This window comes from Cygnus atratus, chromosome 12 (assembly GCF_013377495.2).
Source record: "Cygnus atratus isolate AKBS03 ecotype Queensland, Australia chromosome 12, CAtr_DNAZoo_HiC_assembly, whole genome shotgun sequence".
NCBI classification, from domain to species: domain Eukaryota; kingdom Metazoa; phylum Chordata; class Aves; order Anseriformes; family Anatidae; genus Cygnus; species Cygnus atratus.
The window spans coordinates 16,502,180-16,513,806 of NC_066373.1; positions in this window are offsets into that span (position 1 = coordinate 16,502,180).

Genomic DNA, 11,627 nt, shown 5'->3' on the forward strand with positions numbered 1-11,627 from the left:
GTGGGAAGACAGGTCAGTGCCAGTGTAGAGCTTTATCTCATTTTGAGTATTGAATAGGGAAACACTTCAGACTACTTAAAAAGGAGACTTAGACAACTCTTCAGGTAGCTTGAGTGTACAAAACAAGGTGTGAGAGTAAGTTACTACCTTGTCAGCTGCTGTATTCAGGGACTGCTGTAGGGAAGCAACTCTCCTGAAGGAGTAACAAAACTATCATCTGGAACAGTTACCCTATAAATAGGGTTACTGCTTTAGGGTAACTACGCACTACTGCTGATAGACTTGTGGCACTTTCCTGTGTAGCTCCACTAACCTTACTAGGGTTCTAGCTTCAGGACTGCTGTTGTGGTCTAAAACTAGTTGTAAAACCAATTGTTAGTATTGTGGCCCCCTGCAAACTTGCGTTGAAACACACTATCTCAGCAGTACTGGTGCAATATGTGTACTGGCTTTTCTTAGGCACCTCTGAACATTGAGCCCCATATATGCTCTGTAAAAGAAATTCATATTAGTGTCATCAGTTGTGAGTGGCATATGAAGTAAACTCCTAAAACATTAAGTTTTAATGCAATCTTCTGTTATAAAATGCTATTTATTCTTCTTTCTATGTGAAGTGTACTGTAACAACCACTGAACTGTTAATAACTCCTCTGTTACTCTTTATCTCCATTTCCTTTTCTTTTTTTTTTCTGTAATACTAAGCCAGTGAAATAAACTCTGGGAACTCAATTGTGTATGGAAAGCTCTACCGCCACAGACAGGTGTTGGAAGAATTTGGATATGATACCTCAGTTTTGTGTGAGGTGTTCATCTGTCTGATGGGACTTCAAACAGCAGAGCCTGACTGGGCTGCATGAGCTGGTGCTCAAAGCAGCCACATAGCTAAACTTTCTAAGTGTAGAAAGCTTCTGCTGCCCTCTTGTGATGGTTGTGTAGATAGCTTTATAGCTGCTAGAAGCCCATTTTCTTTTAAAGCTGTGTTTTAGCTGCTAATGAAGATAAAGATGTCTTTTTACTGGTAAGCAAGAGCTTCTAATCTTATAGACTATAATGCATTCTTTTTAAGGTAAAATTACTAGTGGATGTCATTTATCTTACCTTTAGCAAGGCTTTTTGTACTATCTCCTGCAATACTCATATGCCTAAGGATTTTATGCTCTGCATGGACAAAAAACTAGTTTTTTTTGTCTTTTTTTTGGACTTTAAGAAAATAAAAACTGTCTGGATGATCAGGTGTGGAGTACTTAGTACTCAGCACAAATGCTGGTAATGAGTAAAATACTCCAGGGATCCATGGTGGAACTAGTTCTGTTTAACACCTGTGTTGGAAGATGCCAAAGTGAGAAGGACAGGCTGATTTGCTCGAAGACAGGGCTGCCATTGAGAGACCTGGACAGACTGGGTGACTGACAGGAGCTTCCTTTCTCGAAGCTTGCTTTCTAACCTCAGATCCCTAGAACGTATTCAGAAACCTCCTGTGCAGTCTTCAACGTGTTCAGGCATCTGTTTTATAAATCCAGATGATGTAACATGCCAAGCCAATTGTTCTGCTGCCTGACAATAGGAACGTGGCTTATCATAGGTTTTTTGGTAAAACTTAAAATGAAGCGATGATTCAGTCTCTTGTCAGTGTTGACTTTGGGTAAGTCATCCTCAAACTTGCTCTGAGGTAATACTGAAGTAATTACGAAACTGAAAGTGAGAATGTGTTCTTTGTAGTTCTGTATTTGTAACCTTGGGGTGAAACTCACCTGGTCTTAGACAACTTTTAACAAGCAGTTTGTACTTTTTTTGGTGTATGCATTGTATCTTTGAAGTGAACTTGGCCTGGTATATGTTAGACACAAGATTTGATGTTCAAGTTATCTGTAAAATAAATTTGGTACTGTGTGAATTTCATTGGTACCATTTAGCTTGTCACAAGACAAATCATCGTCCTGTCAGCTGTTGAGGTATCATGGAGCAACTGCTAATATTGCTGAGTTCTGTGAGCTGTGCAGTTGAGCACCCAAAACATACACCCTGCAGAAATCATCCTATCTAGACCAGAGACCACGTTGGTTTGTGTAGTGCAAATCAGCAGCGGCTCTGCTGAGCCTGTCCTGCAATTTTCAGTATGGAACAAGTAACTGAGGGTGCACCTTGCAAACAGAAAGTTTTACATCTCTTCTCTTGAGGACAATTTCAGGCTAGGCTGTGTGGGATTCAGCAGTCATTTGGTCCCAGGGATTTCGGCAGTGCCTAGTGATCCCAGCGTTCTGTAAGAGCAATGCAAGCAGGCAGCAGCAGTTCTCCCCATCTGCAGTGCTGAAACCCTCCAAGGGGGAGCTGAAGGTAGAACAGAGATGTGGCTGTCTGCCAGAGGTTTTAGGAAGTCACTGAAGAGTGCTTTCGTTTCGCTGGGGTTTTGCAGCAATTTGGACCCATGTACCTAAATTCAGTTAAAATGATTCTTTGGATCTGCGCCTGAACAAACAAAGCTCCTTTGGACCTTGACTCTCTAGGCTGAAATCAAATATTTAATATCAGCTTAGAAGTGATTAGTTGATGTGGTAAGATGAACTTTTAAGAACTTTAGAATGTTTTGGCTTGTGTTTCTCATGTTAAGCTTAATTTCTGTGAAACTACTAGTCATGACATGCAAGAATATGGCAAAATTAAGCTTAAAGGTCTTTTAAAATATTACCTCAGGAAACTGTAGGGAAACATTGTGGAGGTTAAACATAGCAGTGATTGTCTTTATTGAATTGTTGACTATTGCTGTGTACAGTAAACCAGCTCTGTGCAAAGGAAACAAAATTTGCATTTTCTAACAAAATACATATTGGCAAAGACTGTTGCATTTCAGAAAGTTAATTCTAATGTGGGGGTCCTAGGTAATAGCAGTTGTGAGGTACTGTTTCTGATCCTTCTGTCACTGGTCTAGTTTGTGACTGATGCCACAAAACTGAATATCCAGATATTTGTACTTGTATTTCATAAAGCTGCGTAATAAAAATTGGATTTTGTGATGACAGAGCGCTGACCTTCAGGAACTTCTAACTGTAGTGTGCTGTGAATGAGATCTTTGTTCTATTTTACTAGCCTTCCCTTGTCTGCACAGACTTTAATTGCCATCTTCTAATGGTTTCCCCACAGCCATCTAGGAATTAGGATTGCATTTTGGCTGTACTGGCTTGTTTGTTCAACTGCTTTATTGCTTTTTCACTCCTTACTACAAACTCCCCCCTCCCCCCCCTTTTTGTTTTAAACTTCCACCAATAGTTGCTCCAGTGCCTCATCACTTGTTACCTAATGCTTAAATTGTAGGGAAAGCTTCTCACATATGTGCATGTACGTGCTCGTGTTTTTTTTTTTGTTTTGTTTTGTTTTGTTTTTTAGTGGTATTTAATAAGTCAAGATTGTGGTCAGTAATAACGGCTCCAAGAAATTGGTATCGATTTTTTCATATTTTGAAGTTATGAAGGAATAAATGAATGAATCTATTCCCCTGTTTCTTAAGTTCAATGGATTTTAAATATTATTTAACTTTTTATACAAACATCTTCATTGGTTTCGGGTATGCTGGACGCAGGAGAACTTTGTGTCTATATATATGGAGGTAACTAGTTAAAAAGCATAATGCTTCTACTTAGGCTCAGATTGTAGCATTAATGCTGCATCCCCCTCACCATATCACTGCTGAACGTGCTTCTGCAAGAATGAGATTTGACTGCTCACAAGAGGGCACTGCAACTTTACTTTTGTGCACGTTCTTGTGAGATGTAAGCATTGCTCTGAGGTCTAGCAACAGAAGGCAAATAATATTGTTACTGTCTAGCCTCATTCATTTTAAAACCAAGTTCTTAGCACTAAAAATTGCAAACTCTTTTAAAACACAACCTGAAATTGAAGTTAGTGGAAGTAATGGAGAAAGTTGAGGGTAGAACTTTGAAATGGAGTGTCTGTGTTAACTTTTGGGTCCAAGAATCGTAGCTGCTGATGACTGAGGTAAGGAGAGCTATGTAATAATCTATGAGCTCATTTAAAGAAGAAGAGGGACTGTAATGAACTAATTTATTTACTTATCAAAGCCTTAAGTGTTATTTGACAGCTCAGTAGACAAATCATCATAAGAGGAGTGTTCACTTAGTAGAGATTAATTATAGCCTCCAGCATATCAAGTTTATTATGTCCAATAAGTATGGCAAACAGCAGTAAGAACATGTTTGTCGTTACACTTGATAGCATTCTTTTGCCTCAAGGCCTGACTCCTGAAAGAATGATTAGATGTGGGTGAATTGCTCCTAATTCTGCAAACTGCTTTTTGTGGGGATGTATTTAATCCTGTCCCTTAAAGCAAAATGAAAGTATAGGGTCTAATACTGAAGTTATCAATACATAACTGCTTAAACAGTGTTTGAACTTTAAGGGAGAGACTTTTTTTTTTTTTTTGTATTGGTTACCTTTAGTCCATGCATTTGTTGAATTTAAAGAAACTTTAAACTTTCGGTCTAGAATGATTTTTCTCAGTGGAAATATGGAAGACAGGCAACCCAACGAATGGCTGGTTTTTTAGGGACTGCCTGCTGAAGAAATGTGTTTTAACAAGGTGTTTTTCCAATTTTTCATAGTGACTTTCAGATCTGAAATTGTTTCCTACTGATTAGTACAGAGACTCGTGAGCTGTGTTATGGAAAAGCATATATTGCTGAATAGGCAAGGCATATTCAGAGCCTAATTATGTGAATAGCTAATGGAGTTGTAAGAATCTGCTGGGGAAAAGCTGTACTTATATATAATTTTTTTTATTTCTTTTTGAGAAGCATACACACTACAGGATTATGACTCAAGCTGGGAGGAGGGGAATTATAAAAGCTAATGAAGTCATTTAAATAGTGAGAAAAAGGGTTACAGAGGAAATGAATAAAGAGTGTAGAGTCTTTCAGCAGACTAAGAAAAGCCTTCTGACAACTAAGGTAAAATAAATTTATGATCTCCAGAATAAGTTTTAACTGAAGAATATAAATTTGCTTTTTATTCAGTGCTCTGATGGACATATCAAAAAAGGAGACTTCTTAAAACAATGAGAACTTGATATCCCAGTGGCAATTACTGAGTTCTGGCAGTTCAGACTGAGCTGTAGGGATGTTACAGTGCAGTTCTGAAATAGGGAGCGAGCAATTGTCTTCAAGTCAAGGTAATTGTGGCATCAAAACCAGATAGATACCACTTGCTGTGTGCCATGTTGAGTCCTTTTAAAAAAAAATCGGTAACTGTTGTCTAGGGGAAGTGTGTGTGACCCACCAAATTTGATGTTATCCCATGTGGTGAGTACTTAACTACGTCAGTGTGTTACGGTGAATTTGTAAAGGTAGGCAGTCCCACTGGTATGATCTGACTTGGCAAAGTATGATCTGACTAGCCCAAGTAGCTGGCTCCTCGTGAAGGCCTGCTAGGTGGCTACTATTAACAGTCAGTTATATGAGGACTGGAGCCTGAATTCCAGATCATAAGCCCACTTTGCAAAGTTGGAAATAGGGGCTTATGCTCTGGACCCTAAAGCCCTGCTGCAGCTGCTTGCCCCATGGTAGTGTTGTGCCCTGCCCCTGTGCAGGCCTGTCCCAAACTGGGCTGTTTCAAGACGGAACTAGGAATAATTTGAATTAAACAAGATGCCTCTATGTTATTGTAGGGCAGAGCTCAGTGTGAAAGGGGAGGAGGGGAACACCAGCCCCTTAAAGGAGGGAGGAGGCTCTTTACCTGCGATACAGACAAATGTGTTTTGTAATCTTGGGGCATTTTTCTTTGAAACTTTCTGATACATGCTTAGATGCTGTTAGAGAAGAAAACTGTATGATTAGATTGCTTTAAAATGGTACTGTTTAGTGCTCTGACCTACTTGTTGCCTTTGCTCTTTCGGACTCGAGTGGTCTTGGGCCAGGCTGTCTTTGCTGTTGGCCGTATCCTGCCAGGCAGATGCTAGCACGCATAGAACGTTTGTTCGGAGTCGAGAATGGGATACTTGCAGGGCTTGGAACTGGTGTGTTTAGAACAGTTTTGTTTCTTAACCTTCAAGAGAATGATTTAATAAGTACTGTGCCTATGTCAACAGTCATATTGACTATGTCAATAGCAACCAACAACACCAGTTGGATAATATCAAACTTACTGTTGCACAGAGTTGAATGGACTCTCAAATATAAAAGAAGGCACAGAGAAGTACTCTGTGCTGCTTTTTATTCTTCTAAATTTACTTCTGTTCAGTTTTTCAATAGCTTAGTTACAAAATTCTGCTGTACCTACTCTGGATCTTGGCACCTTCAACTCCTAAAGAATCTTATTTCTATATAGTGGTGTATATAATTGTGTTGTAAGGTTTCAAAAGCAGTGGGCATAATTCTTATGGGCAGCTGGAGCTTCTGGGCATGAAAGAAAAAGAGCAGAGCTTGGTGGTTATGAACATAGCTACACTGGCCAAAGCACGGCGTAATGTTTGGTGAGGAAAAAGGTAGCAGTGGACAGAAGATAGGATTGGATAAATTAAATAACAGAAAGGAGAGACTAAGCAGCTATTTGCAAAGGGATAAAAGAAAATAACCCACTACTTGGAAGGGTATTGTTAATTGTGTTGACATGGGCTGTTAACCTGTAGCTCTTTCATGAACATGCTGAACCAACAGTATTTTAAATGTCTAATGTCTGTTTAACCTATGTGTATCTTAATGTTTTTAACCAGTGTCATTGTTGGGTTTGAACATGCTTATTTCCAGTTGTATAGGTTGACCCCTTCAATACACAAGCTGCTTGACTTGGAATAAATTGGGTTGAATACTGCTGCTCTAGCTTACAAATGCAAAACAATATCTTCCACTTGACAAAACTGAATGTTAAGGTACTCATTGGTCTTGGAATTAATTTGTGAATTTGTCATCTTGATATTTATTTTTAATGAGTCTTTAAGTGATTTCCATACTTAAAGCCTTGGTTCACAGTTTTGCAGTTGGTATAAGATCTCAGCTGGACTCAAATTTGCAATAGAATGGGCTTAGGTTACTTTTTATTCCTACTTAAGGCCTTTCATCTGGTGGGGGTATCAGGCTGCTTAGGAATGCTACCTCCAAACTACAAAGAGTATGTTTGATATGGCTGCTTATATTAATAACTACAGCTCGTGAACATCTAATAATTTTAAATAATGGAGCAACTGGAGTCACAAATAAGCTTATCTAGATAAGGTACTATGCAAAATACATTACAACAATTTTAGAAGCTCTGAACAGCAGGTTTGTGGAATTGGTCACTTGCTTGTGCTAATGTTTTAATGGGCTTTTACACTTAGTTGTGCAGATTGCTAACCCTCTAGACCTCCCAAATGCTGCTACTGTAGCAGTGGATGCCTGGGCAATAACTCTTTATTTCTGAGGTAGCTAAAGCAATACTTACATGTGAAGGGAAACTGGGAAGCCACTTGAGAATTGCGTGCATTGAGAGGAGTGTAGAATGGGAATTCCCAGGTTATGAAGCTGTGTTCTAAGATCCTGCTGTGATCTTCTGGAGGCTTGAAATAATTCGGTTCATGTGTTTGCACCCCAGCACCCACCTGCCCCTTAGAAACTTCCCAGCTCTTTCATGAGCTACAGGAAAAGCAGCACTTGCTCATCATTATCAGCCCGTGCTTCAGTTTGACTCTCCCAGCCTGAGCTCTGTATTTTTTCTCTTTTCTTTTTGATTATACTTTCTGTCCCAAATATAAGACCTGCCTCCATGCTGCATTTTTTTACCCTGGTAATTTGGAACAAAGACCGTGATTTCAGTTTGTCAATCTAAAATGTTTGCTTTCTCCTTCATTGTTACAGGAAGTTACGCTATTTAATTAACTATTAGAACTGTCTGAATTAAAAGTGATCTTTATTTCTAAGTGCATGCCTTGTTAACATCTCTAATAAATACAGTTATTCACTTCTAAAATGTTTGTTCTTGCGTCTGTTTGCAGGCACTGATTAGACATGATTTGTATTTGACGTAATATTATAAGTATTGAGGTAGTATTTGAATACCCAGCTTTTCACTTCTGCAATGCTGAGCTGTGTAACAGCCTGTTAATTCTCTGCTCTAATGCAGATTTTGGAATTAGGGCACATGAATCTAGGCTTCAGGATTGCTCAAAAAAATTGTGAACTGAATTATCTAGGATTCATTAGCTGCCAAGAGGAGACTGGTTTCTTTTCTTGTGACAAACCATGTCACTTAAGGTGTAATGCTGTCCCTGATATTTAAGGATCCTGAAGAGTTCTTCTACTAGTCAATGTGTAAGGAAGCTGTGTGATCTGGCTGGTTACTTGTGAAATCGTTAATGGAAATAATTTTGAGTTGGCAATTCAGACTAGGAGACAAGACTGTCAATGCAACAGGAAACAGGCTTATGACAGATACCCATTTAATGTAGGAAATTGGCAGTGCTTTTTTATGCAGAGCTAAGTCTTCTGGAGAAAGAGGAAAAAGCTTAGACTCTCCGGTCCTTAGCTCTGTCACATCTCATTGCAGACATGCTGCTTCTCTCCCTCACCTAGCAGATAGCAGGAAGTTGGCATCTACCACTATAATGATACCTCCCTTTCTGATGTTCATGAAGCATACAATACAAGGCTCAGAGAGTGACATAGCTCACTCAAATTCCAAAAGCTCATTTCTTAAACTTAGTTTGGTAAAATTATCAAGTACTGTAACATATTTACTAGCTTGACAGACTCTTTTTTTCTTAGCCAGCCAAACACAGCTTGTGTTTTTTCAAGAGAACAGATTGTCGTGGTTCCTCCTTCTTGGTGTACAGTAACATGGGCGTGTGTGACAGCAACAGAACAGCAGCTAGGACTGAGAGGCAAGGAGGGCTGGGGATCCACAGAGTCATTTCCTGTCCAACTACTTAATATCTGCTCCTTATGTTAATAGCAAATAGGTACACCTTTGAGAGCATTTACTAAATTAATCCTGGTTATCTACTAATTTTAAACTAAGAAATAGTCTTTTACGTAGCTATTTGAATCTTAAAGATTAAGTTGAAAGACTGGAATTTCATAGCAAAATGTATCAAAGGTATTTATCTGAGGTTAGCAGACCTCTTAAGGAGCCATAATTAATATAAGGCTAGAGTGTCACCGTTCCAGCTGAGCCATTCAATTTCAGAAATCTCTGGTAAAGAAATGGAGGGGTGACAGCATGTGCTGTGCCACTGGAAAGTTTAACACTTCTTATTTGCAAAGGAAGCACAGAGCACAGCAGCGAAGTCATACCTTACAGTAACCCCAAAACTAAAATAACCTGATTATGTACCTGCATATGGAGGCTGTCTTCTGTCGATAAACTCAAGTCTTAAAAGAAGCACTGAGATGTCCTTGTAAATGAGGCTTACCTAGACAGCCTTTCCACCTTGGAGAAGGTGGATTACTTATGAATTTAATGAGGTGATCTCCTTTATTGCTGCGGGAAGAAAAGAGTATGAATATACTTATTTAAGGCAGCACAGTATGCTCAGTATATTGCAATGTGCAGCTTGGTTTGTTGCTTTTAGGGTATTTCTGTAAAGTAGTTCATAAATAATATTTTGTGTACTAAATAGACGAAGGAAAAAGAATTTTTTTTTAGCTTATTAATCCAATAAAGATGGGGTGAAGCAATATTCTGAACTTACCGTGCAGTAGACTTTCCTATTTGCCTGGTTATTATGCATTTCAAGTTTTTTAAAGGAAACATGCAATGGAAAACTATTATTGTTGCTATGAGAACAAGAATTTGCTGCAGTGGAGTAGTTGTTGAAGTTTGTAGCACATCAGTATGTTGACTGCTGCTCAGATGTGAAAAAAATGCGCGGCCAGTTTGAAGAGGGGCCAGAGACTTGAGGAATGGGTTAGAAGTGTAATTAATACACCTCAAGCCTTTTTCAAACACTTGTAGATAACCTACTTCTGCATTTATTGTCCAGTTCTAATATGTGACATTTGCTATCTGAATTGCACTGAACTTGAGGCTACTGGACAGGACAGCAGGACACGAGTACTTCAGCTGAATGATTGATTGCTTGTTCTGAAGAAACCTGTTGTAGAATTTTACAATATTAATTTTGGGGGTTGTAATGAAGAGCTTTACAGAAAATGTTCTCTTTTAACAGTGGAAGGAAGTAAATATGTTAAATCAAGATATTCTAAAGATTTCTGATGGCAAAAGCTGGCAAACAGGCATTTGTTCACTATCACAAACAAAACAGACTGAACCAAGTGACCTGCAATGAGACCAAAGTAGTCTTAAGTAGCAGGACAGTGTAATTATCTTTGTGCCTCTTATCCCAACCTGCTTTCTATTGAGAGGGAAAAAAAAAAAGAAAAAAAAGAAAAGGACTTAGATGTTGCCAAAAAAGAACAAAGACTATTTTTAAAAGAGATAGTGAAAGGTGCACGTATAGCTGTTCAAGGAAGTTGAAATGGCATTGGCTTATTGTCTGTAAGTACCGTAGCTTCCTTACAGGCAATGAAGCCATAACCTGCAGGCTGGTCCGAAGGGTTGTCTGTACTACCCCTTTGTGTACAGCCCCTATAAGAAGGGTTCTTGCTGCACCTAGACTACTGGTTCTAACAGGGCACAGGGAGGTGGGTGCATTCAATTCAGAAAGGCTGGAGTGCCAAGCTCTCTGTTCTGTCTTGTAACCAGAATGGTATCTTAGGTCTGGACCCATGTTCATGTTCAGTACAACAGACTTGGACTTCATGTCTCAAGTACAAAAATTAAGGTTCTCATACTAACAAAGCTTTTAGGGTCCATGGCTTCTGGCTGCTAACCTCAGAAACAAATGATTTGAGAAACAAGAGCATCTACAGTTTGCTTGCATGTTGTGATGAGTATTCATGCCTGAGAGCACCTGGAAAGTTTTTTCCCTCCCACCTAAACTGGTTTTATCCTCCTTCCTGTGGTACCCCTTCCCTCATTTTCTGAAACATGTATGATGAAGCCATCTCTGACAAGAACATACAAGACACATTTTTAGCAAGATCTACCATTTTGATGAAGCCTGCACTCACATAAAGAGACTCGCTGGTGCCAAAGGCATGACACGAATGGATTTCACTTCCTGGTTCAAAACTTCTGTGAAATGTAAATCAGTCAATATTTAAGACAGTGTCATCTCTGGGAAGGTTCTATTTTTCTTAAAAGATATTGGGAGTAATCCTTTAAAAACTGGAATCAGGTGCAACCCCTAGGGCTACTCTAGGCTGTATAATACTGCAGAATCAGCGTAGTATTCAGCTACCATCTAGTGGGGAATTTGAGGTAGTGTTCTGAAAATGTGGAGCAGTAAATGCTCCAGCATCGTTAATTCCTACATAGGCAGACTTAAGGAGTTCTGGGAATCAGTTTTTGCCTGATTCTTTTACATCATTATAACTATTCTGCTTTCACAGGAATAATCACGTTCAAGGGAGGAAGTATACTAATGTGGATTAAGCACTCAAATGCAGAAATACAGAAGTGTAGAGTTATATTCCTGTTTTCCTTACAAACCCATAAAATATACTCATGTCTTCAGATTCTGAATAGCTTCATCTTCCTCTCATTTCATCAGACATTCTGCCTTAAATCAATCTGGCGGGTACAAA